The sequence below is a fragment of the Crinia signifera genome, chromosome 7, assembly GCF_055691185.1.
Source record: "Crinia signifera chromosome 7, ASM5569118v1, whole genome shotgun sequence".
Lineage (NCBI taxonomy): Eukaryota > Metazoa > Chordata > Amphibia > Anura > Myobatrachidae > Crinia > Crinia signifera.
Window position 1 is genome coordinate 41,909,985 of NC_139223.1, and position 15,258 is coordinate 41,925,242.

The window sequence follows — 15,258 nt, forward strand, 5'->3', positions numbered from 1 at the left end:
CATTGCTGTGTGGTTTGGGTGTTTCTAGGGAACCAACTGAAGACCTGGTAAAATCATGTGGCCCCAGGGTGTATGGGGCCGATTAACTGTCCTTTCTTTGGCCCTTATTCTAGTTGATTCGGTCGGATGCGTATTTTCGGACAGGAACCGAGTGCTTTTAGCCCCGCCTTCCGTACAGATCGCTCACACCGTCCGAATGCGGTAAGATGCCGACCGAACGGACCGCGAGTGGATTTTTTATGTGAACACCTCCTCCATCTGTGGGAACCTCCCCCATCATTCGATGGTCGCCGACCATCGAATTCTGGACCGAGTGGTCAGGCAGCACCGAGTGCTCCAGACCACTCGGGCATTTCTCCGTGCAAAAGCAGGGATATGGGCGGGCAGCTGGCATCCGGCTATGTCATATGTCCGCCCCCCACACGTGCGTCATGGCCGCATTACCATACATACGCCCAGCGTTTTCATGGGAACGCCCATGAAACGCGGGGCGTACGCATATGGTAATGAGCCCAAACAGCCCTTCACTCCCCTCTCCACCCCCTGTTCGGATTGTTCCGACCGTCCGTATTCGGACGTGCACGGCGTTCCCACATGCGCAGATACGCCTCTGCACATGCGCAAACACCAACCGCCGGCTGTAGACCAGAGAGCAGCAATTACAGAAAAACGGTGTTCAGCCCTGCATTAGACACTAGGGGCAGATTTACTGTGTTTTGGGTGGGAGTTTAATTGGAAATGTCACTGGGTGTGAATCATTAGGCGGGGTGTGTTATAGGGTTCCAACAGTCGGGATCCCGACTGGCCGGACTCAGACAGCATGGCGAGCGCAACAAAGCCCCTTGCAGGCTCGCCACCGATTCTATTCTCCCTCATGGGGGTCTTGGACCCCCACGAGGGAGAATAGCCAGTGGCCGTCGGGAACCAGTCTGTCGGTGTTTTAACAGTCGGGATCCCGACATTGGGTAAATGAATGTCGGGACCCCGTCCGGCACCCATTAGGCTGATGCTAGGTACACACCAGAACGATCATGATCATGAGATGATCGTACGATGTGTTTGAGCACACAATCTGATCACAATCTGTATCCAGTTGAATGGATCGTTTACAGATCCTGGCTGCAGCCGGTAGGATCTCCAGAACAACCAAACGACCAGCGGGGACGCGCATCGGATTGAATTCGGATCTAAATATGGCAAAACATGCCCAGTCTACATACAATCAGTTGAGATTGCATCGAACTTGGGGGAATTGAGGCCAAATTGTTCTGGTGTGCACCCTACATGACAGTCAATCGGTGGACAGGTGAAAAAGGTGGACACTGACAAAATGTCGACACACGCTAAAAGTCGACATGGAAATGGTTGATATCAGTTGAGATTGCATCGAACTTGGGGGAATTGAGGCCAAATTGTTCTGGTGTGCACCCTACATGACAGTCAATCGGTGGACAGGTGAAAAAGGTGGACACTGACAAAATGTCGACACACGCTAAAAGTCGACATGGAAATGGTTGATACGTGAAAATTTTTACGTGACATTTTTGGTGTCTCTGTCGAAATCTGTCAACATGGACAGAAGTGTTATTTTACAAACACTGCCTGTAACATGGCAGCTTGGAGCTTATTGGGCAGTACTTTATCTCTCTCTACCTTATATCTCTAAGACTTAGTACATCTACCCCCATATAAGTGCGCCGTAGACCTAGGGTGGGAAATACTCTCTAAAAAAAAATGTTTTCTTTATTTATACTCCATATCCTGTAACATATCACCATGGTTACCACCACTTCCTTTTATGCTAATGACCAGCAGGCACTGTAAAAAAAAATCTCACTTTAAATTGGTTGCTCCAATTAGAACCAGGTTCAGGGCCTCATGGGCCTTGAGCTGAAAATGTCGAAGGGCCTATTATGAGAAGTGGAGTAGACGAGGCCAGAGCCATGTAGGACACATACAGTGGAAGCCCCAATGTCTCCCGAAATATATAAAAGTACAAACGTTGCATCATTTTGTGTGGGAAATAGAAAAGCAATTTTAATAATTATGATCTGTGCTTAAAGCGGTCCTTGTAAAGTGGTGGAACAATGTGCGTTGAAGGCACAAATGGGGGTTGGACTCACAAGCAAGGGGCATGTGTCGCACAGTAGTAGACCTCCGTTCATATTATGCCACACAGTAGCACAATTGCATTTTCACTGTGGGCGAGCTGTACTAAGCCGAGATGTACAGCTGCTACCTGACATTTTTTAAACATAGTCTGTGACATAGTAGTTAGGAGGTGATTGGCTGGTGGTTTATCACTCTCCATTTTATCACTTTTCAAGCTTAGTACATCTGGCCTTAGTATATCTGGGAATATAATGTATATGTACAGTGCATCCGGAAAGTATTCACAGTGCTTCACTCTCTCCACATTTTGTAATGTTACAGCCTTATTCCACAATGGAATAAATACATTTTTTCCTCCAAAATCCTACGCCCAGTACCCCATAACAACTTGAAAAAGTGAAGCGCTGTGAAAACTTTCCAGATGCGCTGAAGCTTTTTCAGTAAAAGATTTGTATTCATTTGAAGATCAGCTCCTACCTGCCATGTCACAGGCTCGGTTTGAAAAATGTCAGACAGGAGCTGATTGGTTGGTTGTGTATCATTCTCCATTGTATCACTTTGTAAAGCTTAATGCATCTGGCCTTGTGTCTGGTTGCCTAGCAGCAGCCGCCGCCTAGAGAGGGGAGGTATCAGAACGGTCATATCTGAGGCAGATCAATCTACAGAGACAGCCTCCGATGATTATAGGATGCCATTGATGCACACACGCACAGCAGCCAGGAAGGAGCCAGGACAACTCTAAGAAACTAAAGAACCACTCAACCATCAGAACACCATCGAATAATTTATATTCGATGTATGACAAACATAGAAACAGCACCAATAAATGCTAAAACCACTACCATCGGAAGATTAGCATTGATGGTTTTAAAACCACAACCGTCGATGTTCAACCCAAGAGCAGTGCCCTTCATCAGTTGCTAATGAGACCTGAGAAAAATAACACGCTAGCTCTCAATCTCCAGAATGTAATCATGCAGAGCAAGTAGCATGGAGTGAACCACCTAACTAATGGTCAGGGGACTCGGTCCTCATTACCCCACACAGTGCATGTTTTGCAGGTAACCCAGCAGGTGCACAGGTGTACTTAATTACTCAGACACATTTTATAAGGTCCGCAGGTGCAGTTAATTATTTCACTTGTGATTCTGTGAGGAGACCTTCAAAACATGCACTGCGTGGGGTAATGAGGACCGAGTTCCCTGACCACTGACCTAACCTAATTCTACTTCCATCTATGGAAGCAGCTTCTGAGGGATTGTGACGGTACAAGTAACGTTTTAACAACAACAGACAAGTTATTTCAAATCTTCCTCCATTGAAACCATTTCTCAGAAAATCAGAGTCTCCTGCTAAGTTAATTAATGGATTGCTTGGAAGTCTTTAATGGAAAAGCAGTTTGAACTTTGATGACAAAACACCGCCATCAGCTCCTCATGGCTCCATTAACAAAACTAGCGATACTGTACCTGGTGACTTTGCATTGGGTTCTGAGGATATAGAGAACGTGTATGAAAAGCCATGTGGTTCTGTTCAAATATTGGACCTACTGTTACATCACTAAATCTAACCCACTCATTCGAAGGAAGCTGTAACTACAAAGATTTAAATTCTGCAGAATAAAGCCATTTGTGGAATCGGACCAACAGTAGCCTGCTCTGAGGTTGAAGATTTACAGAATATTCTATCTGACTGATTGAATACATGGGGGAGGTGGAGGAACATCTTATTTGGTGGCGCGAGCTTGGTCTTCCATGGCTGATTACATCGATGACCTGTTTATAATTTGGGATGGGGATGCACTTTCTGCACCAAGTTTTGTTAATCATCTTAACTCCAATGAATATATTTAACGTTTCATCACTCCCCAATGACCTTCCTGAATGTGGCCCTAGAGATTCTTTATAACCAGATTATTGCCACCAAACATATTAAGGAGGAAGGCATGAATGCCTACCTCCATTATAAAAACGCTCTCTGCACATGTTACATCTGCCCCACTGGCAGTGCACATGGTTTTGTCCATTAGACAGTGAATTTGCCTTTGCGAGTGAACCAGAATAACCCCCTAGGAGACAGTGATACAACATATTGGGTATTTACAGGCAGTCAAAGGTCCCTGCTCGCAAGCTTACAATCTATAGGGAAATAGGCATTGATACACAAGGATAGATATTCTTTATTGGATACCTATTCCATAGTATACTCCTTGGTTCATGGTACTTCTTTATCCCATGAAGCAGTGCTCAGATACCGGGTAAAAATGAAATTCCAGGGGGTAATGGATGGTCACGCTGCCGAGACACAGCCGGGTATATATAAATATATTAATTTAATTGCATATAGATTCTATATGCATGCCTGGCTGTGTGTGTTACAGTACTGTAGTGTACAAGAACCTGGCGCAGTGCAGTGCATCAGGTCCTTATGTATAACATGCTTCCCTGCGTGATGCCCTGGGCCCCGCCTCACCTCCCGCTTCTTCAGTATAGCTGACTAGTTGCTGCGCCATCTCGGCAGTGTGCCATCTGTACTGCGGCTGAGGTGCCAAGTTTCTTTGCCTGGTTAGAGGCTCCTGTCGGGGTATACCCATCTCTAGAGTAGGGAAAACATTGCACAGACTGTCACTATATCATCTTGTAATACTGACACTAATAGCTGCCTGGATGTCACATTATCAATGGCTATACCACACACAGCCATACATGGTAGTAATCATCATCATCAGCAATGGCTGCCAGGCTGTGTACCGTACTAGCAGGATATATCATCAATTTCTGGGTGGTACAGTGTGTATTACAATGATATTATTTTGTTCCTTTCAAATCAAGGGGTAATGTCCTATCTAAATATATTTTATTTTGGGGTAAAAGGTCAAATGTTCCCTGAACCTTGCCATAAAGTAACTTCACTGCTACACACATTTCTGAGAGACTAGGTGTGTGAGCTTCTATTTTTGTTGTTATTATTAGAGCAAATTGGGCAGAGATTTCCGTGAAGTAGTTCTTTCTTTTGAGAGTATACTGGAGAGATGATGTCTTCCCAGGACCACCAGTAGCCCCCAGTGCCGAACTTTCCATTCGGTGCATGATGCATGTGCCTAGTAGCAGCACATGTTTGGGGGCGGCACTTGCCTAGTAGCGGCACATGTTTGGAGGCGGCACTTGACTAGTAGTGGCACATGTTTGGGGGCGGCACTTGCCTAGTAGCGGCACATGTTTGGAGGCGGCACTTGACTAGTAGCGGCACATGTTTGGAGGCGGCACTTGCCTAGTAGCGGCACATGTTTGGAGGCGGCACTTGACTAGTAGTGGCACATGTTTGGAGGCGGCACTTGCCTAGTAGCGGCACATGTATGGGGGCGGCACTTGCCTAGTAGCGGCACATGTTTGGGAGCGGCACTTGCCTAGTAGCGGCACATGTTTGGAGGTGGCACTTGCCTAGTAGCGGCACATGTATGGGGGCGGTACTTGCCTAGTAGCGGCACATTTTAGGGGGCGGCACTTGGATGCCTGTGATAGTACTGTCAGCCTGAAATATACCAGAAATATACCAGTAACTGCAAAACATCCACTGTACTGTACCATAATCCATCTCGAATAAAGTCTAAATGGATAGGACATGCAGATACTGCTGCCCTACTTAGTAAATATGTATACAAAATTAAAAAGATGACTTTTTTCATTCATCCATTAAATGGGCTATCATAAAATGAGGGCTTAGAAGTAATCAATAAAAATAATACAATTACGCGGGGGGGGGGGGGGGTAGTTGTGCTTTGGGGCACCCTCAACAATAAATCTGCCCCTGGTAGCCCCCTCTGTCTACCACCCATGCCCCACTTTTGAAGAGTGTCTTATTTACTGTGTGTCTGCCCAGGCCACATCCCAGGTTTTCTATAAAGGTTTTCTTGTGTTTGGCAGGGGGAGCAAAATGTCTAGTTACGCCACTGCTATGGATTGTATTGGAGCTTTATAAATGACTATGGGAAACACTGTTTCTGCTGTCCCCATATGTCATCCGGTTTGGTGCTGCATCCCTGTGCAATGCATCAATACATGTCCATCAGTAACCTCTATCAGCATTGTCCCCCGCTCACCTGTCAGCAACGGGGCACAGGAGAAACGGACGTAAAGACCACTCCTATGTACATAGCCTTACTGCATTTTTATCCATCTATTTTCTCCTGCAGCTGGCTCCTCTGTAATACCACTGACATTCAGCTGACATTATGGTAGTGTCAACAGAAAGACGCATCGCCTGCAGCCGAAACCTTTGTGGACAGAACAGAAACTGCAATTACAAAAGTTAATTTCTGTTTTAAAATATGTCAAGCAGACAAATCCCTTTCATCCCGGTGTAGCCTTCTTCTTTTATCTAGCTTTTTTATTAAGCAAAATAACATAAGGACAAACTAAATAGCAAACAGCATAGTTAAAGCCAATATACAAAAAGGTGCAGCTTTGTTTGTAGCATAGAAAGGACGTGTTTACTCCCACCCACCCCGCAATGTGCTGCATCTTATGAGTGATTGACTTACATATCCTATTTAATGTAACATGGTGCTCTTTAGAGATTGCTAGATTCATACACACAGCGACTAGTGATGTCACAGCAATAATGACATAAATAAATCATGCCAGGCTTTGCCAGTTTACCTTTTTGCCCTGTATCAATACAACATTTTTAAAGGGGCTGTTGCTTTTCCAAAAAGTGCTGAATGGGTCAGAGTAGGCGATAACATTTTACCTACATGCATGCTTCATATACTGTACATATACTGATATACGACCAGTTCCTGGTACACATGGGAACATCAGCCAGCATTGCCAAAGCTACAATTAGAAATGACCTTCATCAGTCTGAAGAGGGGGAGGGTGGAAGAAATCACCCACAAGGAACAGCATTGCAGGAGCCACAGACGGGGAAGTGGACGCACTGAGTCGGATGCATCCTATCGAGCAGGTAAACGCAGCCCCGATGAATGCCCGCCCCCTGCCACCCAAAGGCCCTCACTAGCATGTGAGCGGATGCATTCGCATATGCCCGCACCGAAGACAAATCATCCGATGGTAACTCACCATCGAATGATTTTTATTCCCTTCGCAAATAAAAGTAAGGCTAGACTTACTTTTATTCTGGCCGGAGATGGCCGAATTCAAGGCGAGAACTGAAGTCATGTGACGTCAGCCGCCCACCCGAAGCGGGCATTGACAGGCTTGCGTCCGCAGAGGTCCGCCCATCATTTCAATGAGCACGTCCGCAATTTTTGTGGACACGCCTATGAAATCTTGGGTGGTTCCCTGAGTCTGCCCCATTCCCGCCCCCTCTCTGCCCATCCTGGAGCAAACGCCCCAGCGAGTGTGAAACTTGCCGACGGAGGTTTGCACATGCTCTTATTCGCGCATGCGCAAATCCCAACAATCGTCCGGGGTAGCGAATTCGGCCTGTACCGAGCGGGTATGACTCTCCCCCATGCCCATAACAACTAATCAGATTCTATTTCTGATGTATTTATCACTCTCTAGAAGATAATAGATATAATCTGATTGGTTGCTATGGATAACATCCCATCTTCAATAGATCTCCCATCTTAGTAAATAAAACCCATAGAATTGGCCTGGGACTATGACTAGTATTTCACTACCTATGCACAAAGGGCCTCTGACGTGAGAGTCCGCAATGGTAGCAAATGGGTCTCCCTCCCCGTACAAGTAACAGAAGAAGTTGTGTGACAGGAGGTGTGTGTCCTCATTGTGAGTACAAAAGATGGGCAACAACACAATTCATACACGTTACAGTTCATGCAGGTAAGTGTGGGGATAATAATTGCTACAATGATATCGTGGGTATGAATTATTGGGTCCAACTAGACCTCTAGAATAGGTAAGTGTAAGGCAGCGCTACACGGACGTTGGTATTCCGGGGCGCCCTGAGTAGTAACTCCCTCGCAACAAGCATGTAACCCTGACAACAAGCAGGAAACCGCCTGGCAAAGGCCAAGAAATCCCCTGGTAATGAGCATGTAACCCCTGGCAACAAGCAAAAAGCCCCATGGCAATGTGCACATAACCCCTTGCGATGGGGAACATAACCCCTGTCAACAAGGAAAAAAATATATAAATACTGTATGGGGAGGGCACTCCTGTATTAGCCTAGGGCAGCTGAAACCCTTAATCAGACCCTGATTATAAGCTGATTGGTTCATAGCCCGATCAGGACAGGTGGGGAAAATCATAGAGATGTACTATGTGTGAGGGGTAGATGTATAAAGCAGTGATAAGGGAGAAGTGGCCCGTGGCAACCAGATGTTACTTCCGTGCTGATTGGTTGCCGTGGGCCACTCCTCCTCTTGCTAACTTCTCCCTTATCACTGCTTCATACATCTGCCCCTGAACGTTCCTGACCACGGGTGTTCTCTCTTATCTTTTCCACCTAGCAACAGCTTGTCTAACTTATACAACAATATGCCTGCCATACGATAGCATATGCTAACCAACACATAACAACATATGACAATACACTGTAAGGCAGCGAGACAATGAAAGTTCAGATTACACAGAAAGTGGAGATGGATCAAAAGTCTCTGTATGGTTTAATCGTGCCGCATGGTTTCACAGCTGTCAAGGGTGTTCCCTTGCCACAAACAGACAGGCAAAACATATACTAAACATATAAAAGTATATAAAAAGAGCGATTAAAAAATGATGGAACTTGCATTAACTGTACATAATAATATATTTAATGTTTGGGGGCCTATTTGGTTAATAAACCCTTCTCACAAGTGTTATGACACATTTTACCAGATAAACTGAAATCCCCTTCAGTAATATTTGGTTGAAATTGATGCTACATTGACAACTGTGCATACACTAGTCACCTTTAATATGGAGAGTCGTTTGTTCTCCCATCTGGAAATTTCCTAGCCAGGTTGGTTCAAAATGGAGACCATGTTATCATACTCCCCAGAAGTACCTTTTGGGGAAGTACAGTACCATTATCGTATGGCCTGTACTTTATGGGGGTCTCCAACTGGGTCTCCAACTGCCCAAGTATAGGAGGGGTGGCACATGGCCACGCCTCTTCAAATTTGTACCGGTTTTTGTACATATAATTCTTAGGAAAAAGAGACCGCGTGGCGCTTAATAATACATGTGAAACAATGACAGTAATAAAAAAAACACCATTTATTAAAGAATAAAAAAAAAGAAAACTTTTTTCCTACTGTATTTTGGAGGGTGGCATTCCTCCACCGTGGTGGCTGCTGAGATCTACATCACACATTTGCAATCCCTAGCACCTTTGACCTTTCAGAATACTCCATACTCCTTTATACTTGGGAGCAAATCAATGCATAACTGCTTTCAGACTTGTCATTAAAGCCAGTTTTGTCAGGTACTGATGAAAGAAGGGCCCCCTGAGAAATAAAGCCATAAAGGATGAACAGTTCCTCAAACTTGGACCATCTTGACCAAGTGAGAAGAAGGAACATAGGCCCTTATTCTGATCGGTGCGGCTGGATCCGAATATGCGGCCAGGACCGTGCGTGCGAAACCCCGCCTTCCATACGGATCGCCAACTCCGTCCGTATGCGGTAAGAAGCTGGCCGAACGGACCGCACGTGTATTTTTCACGGAATACGCCTCCTCCATCTCAGGGAACCTCCCCCATCATTCGATGGTCGCAGACCATCGAATGCAGGACCGAGTGCTCCACCAGCTCCCGCAACCTCAGACCACACGGACATTTTTCCGTGCAAAAGCAGGGATCTGGGCGGGCAGCTGACATCCGGCGATGTCATATGTCCGCCCCCTACACGTGCGTCATGGCCGCATTACCATACGTACGCCCAGCGTTTTCATGGGAACGCCCATGAAACGCGGGGCGTATGCATATGGTAATGAGCCCAAATAGCCCTTCACGCCCCTCTCCACCCCCTGTTCGGAGTGTTCACATATCATGCAGGATTTGGCCGTACGCCCCGCTCGCACATGCGCAGAGACGCCTCTGCACATGCGCAGACACAAAACATCGGCGGGCCGAACGCACGCGGACATTACCGCACCGATCAGAATAAGGGCCATAGTGAGATGACCACAGAACCACCGGTGCAGTAATGGCATGCCCGAGTCTTGGAGGTTCAGAAATGATGCTTGTGGTTTTGTTGTAATGCCAATAGTTCTATTTCTACCTCCCAGATGACTAAACCAGAAATGTAGGTTGCTGAGATGGGTGGAACAAAGCACTTCAGCCAATGCATAATTTTAGTAGCTTTCCTCATGACCCGAGAGGTGTGAGTACCCCGTATTATGGATCTGATAAATCACTAGCCTGGTTTGTTTGGACCCTGACTGACTGCTCCTTGATGAGTGAATGCCAGGTCTTCATGGCCAAATATCAGGTGCTTGATTAGTAATTGGACTTCTGAGGAGTGTATGGTGAAGAAGGAGACTTGCATTACATAGTGACTGTGACTATCTGCCACACCAGCACTGAGAATGTTCTACTGAGTAGGCCTGATTCATCCCTTACCTCAAGCTCTAGAAGAGTTGAATGGGACTTTTCAGTTAACTTTTTAGATAGTGGTCACAAGGTCAAACCTTAGTGCACTTTAGGGTACTATACAGTACACTAGACTAGGGCCTAATGCATTGGTGTAACAAGGGCACTGCAGCCCAAGCGGTTGCTTGGGGGAGCTGGTGTCGAGGTGACGGAGGCCTCTGCAGCTCTCCCATGTGGTCTGGCCAGCCAAATGGAAATTTCATAAATGGCCCTCCAAAAATGTCCACTGCCTTGGAGGAGACAGATGCTAGAGGCCCTACTGAACCTCTAGCATCCGTCAGGAGAGCACAGTGTTTACATAGCTAATAATAAGTGCTGGATTCCAGGAGCATGGCATGCTGGTAACATTGAACCCTCTGGCAATGAGTGTGTAAACCCTGGCAACAAGCGAAGAAACCCCTGTCAATGAGCATGTAACCCTTGGCAACGAGCAAGAAACTCCTGGCGAGTATGTACAGGGCAGGGGGGGCGGGTACATTTTACCTGGGCCCGGGCCTGCCAGGGGGGCCCGGGTCCAGACACACACTTTTAAAAAAATATTTATTGGGCTGCGGGTGCGTCGGGATGACAAGGACCTGTCCATCCGCCCGCCCATGTGTCCGGCCACCCGCCCGGCCATGTGTCCGGCCACCCACCCGTCAGCTGCGGCTGCCCCAGCCTTGCCCTGTCTGTCCGTCCGTCCCCTGCACACAGAGAGACAGACTCTAGAAGTCATAGTTCACCTCTAGCGTCTGACAGGAAGCACAGCTCTGCACTTCCTGGTAACGCTGCAGAGCTGTGCTCCCTGTCAGAGACGCTGGAAGTGAAAAATTACTTCTAGCGTCTGTCTCTCTGTGCGCAGTGGAAGGCAGGGTACAGCAGGGGCAGCTGCAGCTGATGGGCGGGTGGCAGGACACACAGGCACATATTAACCCCTTGGCAACGAGCTAGAACCCCTGGCAACGGAAATCCCCCTTGGCAACGAGCATTAACCCCTGGCAAAAAAATATTAACCCCTTGGCAACATCCAATAACCCCTGGCAATGAGCAAGAACCCCTGGCAATGGACAATAAACCCCCCTTGGCAACGAACAAGAACCCCTGGAAACGTACATTAACCCCCCTTGGCAATGAGCATTAACCCCTGGGAACAAATATAAACCCGTTGGCAGCAAGCAAAAACCCCTGGTAATGCATATTAATCCCTTGGCAACGAGCTAGAACCCCTGGCAACGCACATTAACCCCCCCTTGGCAACGAGCAAGAACCCCTGACAACGCACATTAACCCCCCCTTGGCAACGGACATTAACCACCTTGGCAACGGACATTAACCCCCTTGGCAATGGACATTAACCCCCTTGGCAACAAGCCGGTCATTTATAATTTATTAGAAACCTTACTGTGGGGGGCAATGTGGTATGGCATAGTCAGTGTGTATCGACTTTTGTGTGACATCCCATTTTTTGGGGACGGTCCTGCGGGAATTAGACACTGCATGCGTCTAATTAGGCAGGGAGGCTGAGGGCATGGCCAGCAGTTCACACAGCACTGGCCATGCCCTCACAGAGACAAAACGGCGCCCAAAAATTTTGGCCGCGTGCCTCTGGTGCCTCTCCACTGCAAAAGTTGAGAGGTATGCATTAGGTGTGAGGGGCATTGCAATGTGTGGCATAATGTGTCAGGGGCATTACAGTGTGCAGCATAGTATCATAGGCATTGTGGTGAGCTGCATCATGTTTCAGAGAAATGGCAGTGTGTGGCATAATGTATCGCTCGCTCAGACACTGCCCGGCTGTTCCCGACCCGGCGTGCGGCCTGCGCTGCGTGTCTCGATCATAGGTCACGCTGCGCAGGCTGCAGCGCTGACCACCAGCGCCGGAAACTGCTTGCCGCCAGGCCTCCCAAATCCTCCCACATCATACCCGACGCCGGAACCTGCTCGCCACTGGGCCTCCCACATCCTCCCACATCATACCCAACACCTGAACCTGCTCGCCACCGGGACTCCAACGTCGCTCATGTCCCCGAAGCATGGCGAGCGCAGCGGAAGGCGTCCTCCGAACTTTTCATACCCCCACTATCCACGTCAGTGTGGAGTCGACTTTCTATAGTGTGGCGAGCGCAGCAAGCCACCGACCCAGAAGCGTGGCGAGCGAACGCGGATTACTTTGCCACGCTTCGGGCTCGGTGGCTTGCTGCGCTCGCAACACTACACAAAATCAACTCCACGCCGACGTGGATAGAGGGGGTATGAAATAGCGTGGATAGTGGGGGGGGGGGGGGTGCGTAAAAGCAATTTTTAGGACATACAATCATATTATTGTATACCTAATGTAATGGCATCGCACACCCTATAAAATCGCATGCGATTTTGCGTCAGGTGCGATGCGATACCTTGGGGGCACACAGAGATGTGAATAAATTACATTAAAAATCCCATCGCATTGCACATCACATGACACTAAAATGGCCCATGCGATGCGATGCGATTTCCCTGCGCAGAATAACCCACTAAGCAAATAGCTCAGTGGGCACCCAACTAACATATAAGTACCGTTTGAATTATTCAATGCCACTAACTGGTCCTACTTACTGTATAAATACATACATGTGATGGCGATACAAGCATCAGTCATGATAGAGTCTTGCAGTTTTAAATGTGCTGACAAAATGCAGTTCCAGTAGTTTGTGTAAGTAATAACATTACACTTAAAAATACCATAAATACACAATCAATCATTGACTCTACCATTAAAGTTAAGAGACAGTCCTGAATTGCAGTGAGCTAATAAGGTGTAAACCATGACATTTGGAATGTGACCACTGCCCATGGAGTGTGGTTGGGTGAAATAACTGTAGAAATGTCAAAATCATCCAAATACTATATTTGAAAAAGTCAGATTGTACTTAAATTGTAAGGACATTACTATTCTGTAAACAATTTTTTTTTTTTGCAAAAGTGTGATTAACAAACACATATTAAAATAAGGCGAGTTTAAAAACACCAATGAATATTACTCAGTGTTGTGGCTTTGGACATATTCTGTGACCACCTCTTGAAAGACATAGTGAAGGAGGGCCCTAAATTGGTCCCCCGAGTCAGAACTAGATGGAAGAAAGGATATAAAAAATTAGACCCCTCCATCATCTCGGAATAATAGCATAGCATTCCAATATGCAACCCACCATCACTTGAAATAGTAAGCTCAGGGAAATCACAGAGCTAACTGAAGCTTCATTCAAATTTGAGTAATTATGACATCACAGAATGACAGAGCTAACTGAAGCTTCATTCAAATTTGAGTAATTATGACATCACAGAATGACAGAGCTAACTGAAGCTTCATTCAAATTTGAGTAATTATGACATCACAGATATAGAATCATAGAACTTGGGCAAAGCATAAGAGTTTGCAGACAAGCACTGGCCAGAACGCATAGTGGTGACTTCTTGACAAGACTTGCTAATATGTCAAGGTTATTATTTCAGGTTGGATTCCTGCTTTCATTCTTATCCATCACTTCTTGTAGGCCTATTTCATGCGACTTTGAGCCTATCCTTGGAGATGACACCAGTTTCTGCAGTAACGATCTTCATGTTATATACCCCAAGATGGGTGATGCCTCCTGTATTTATATACCAAAATGTAATGGATATCATAGTGGCTTGACACAAATTTGGGGACCTCCTTTGATCAAATATGACAATGCCAAGCCAGAAATGATGTATACATTGATTATGGTGGATCCAGACGTTCCAAACAGACTCAAGCCAATATACAGATTCTGGAGACACTGGCTCGTCACTGATATACCAGGTGATGTTCTCCTCAGAGGCGAAGACGTAACTGGAAATGTCTTATCATCTTACCATCGACCAAATGTACCAACACAAACAGGATTTCACAGATACCAGTTCCTGCTCTACGTGCAAAATCCAGGATATTCTCCCGTTCTCCTATTGGGCGAGGAGCCTCGTGCAAGTTGGGATGTTACAGAATTTGTCCAACGGTCTGCCTTAGGTGATCCTGTAGCCACCTCTCAATTCATGGTCATTCACCCGCTCCAGTAGGATTCCATAACTGTGCGGTTTTAAACTGAAGCAAGAAACAGATTCAAATGTTTGGAAGGCTGTTAATGATAAAACATCTAGGGGTAGATGTATGAAGCAGTGATAAGGGAGGAGAAGTGATAAAGTGCCTGGTACTTTATCACCAGACAATCGGCTTCTAACTATCCCTTTTTAAACCTAGTCTGTACAGGACTGGGTGTAAAAAGGGTTAGTTAGAAGCCTATTGTATGGTGATAAAGTACCAGACACTTTATCACTTCTCCTCCCTTATCACTGCTTCATATATCTACCTCCTAATGAATTAATGAAAAGAATTTTCCAAATTGTTTTTATTGCAAAATATAAGCATTACAATGTGAAATGTCATTAATAACAATATGTATTGCAAACATTTTCTATATTTCCTATTCATCAGAAATATTACTGATATGTCTATGGATTAGAAAATCAAACAGCAAAGATTATGTATATATATGTCAACTGTATACATTAATATTAAAACATTTGAACACATGAAGAAATTATTTCAAA

The 15,258-nt window shown here is 46.1% G+C and overlaps 1 pseudogene; it reads left to right on the forward strand.

Annotated features, from left to right (window-relative positions):
• Positions 1 to 13,857: 13,857 nt before the first annotated feature.
• On the forward strand, positions 13,858 to 14,828 carry LOC146019428 (phosphatidylethanolamine-binding protein 4 pseudogene; annotated as a pseudogene).
• The last annotated feature ends 430 nt before the right edge of the window (positions 14,829 to 15,258 follow it).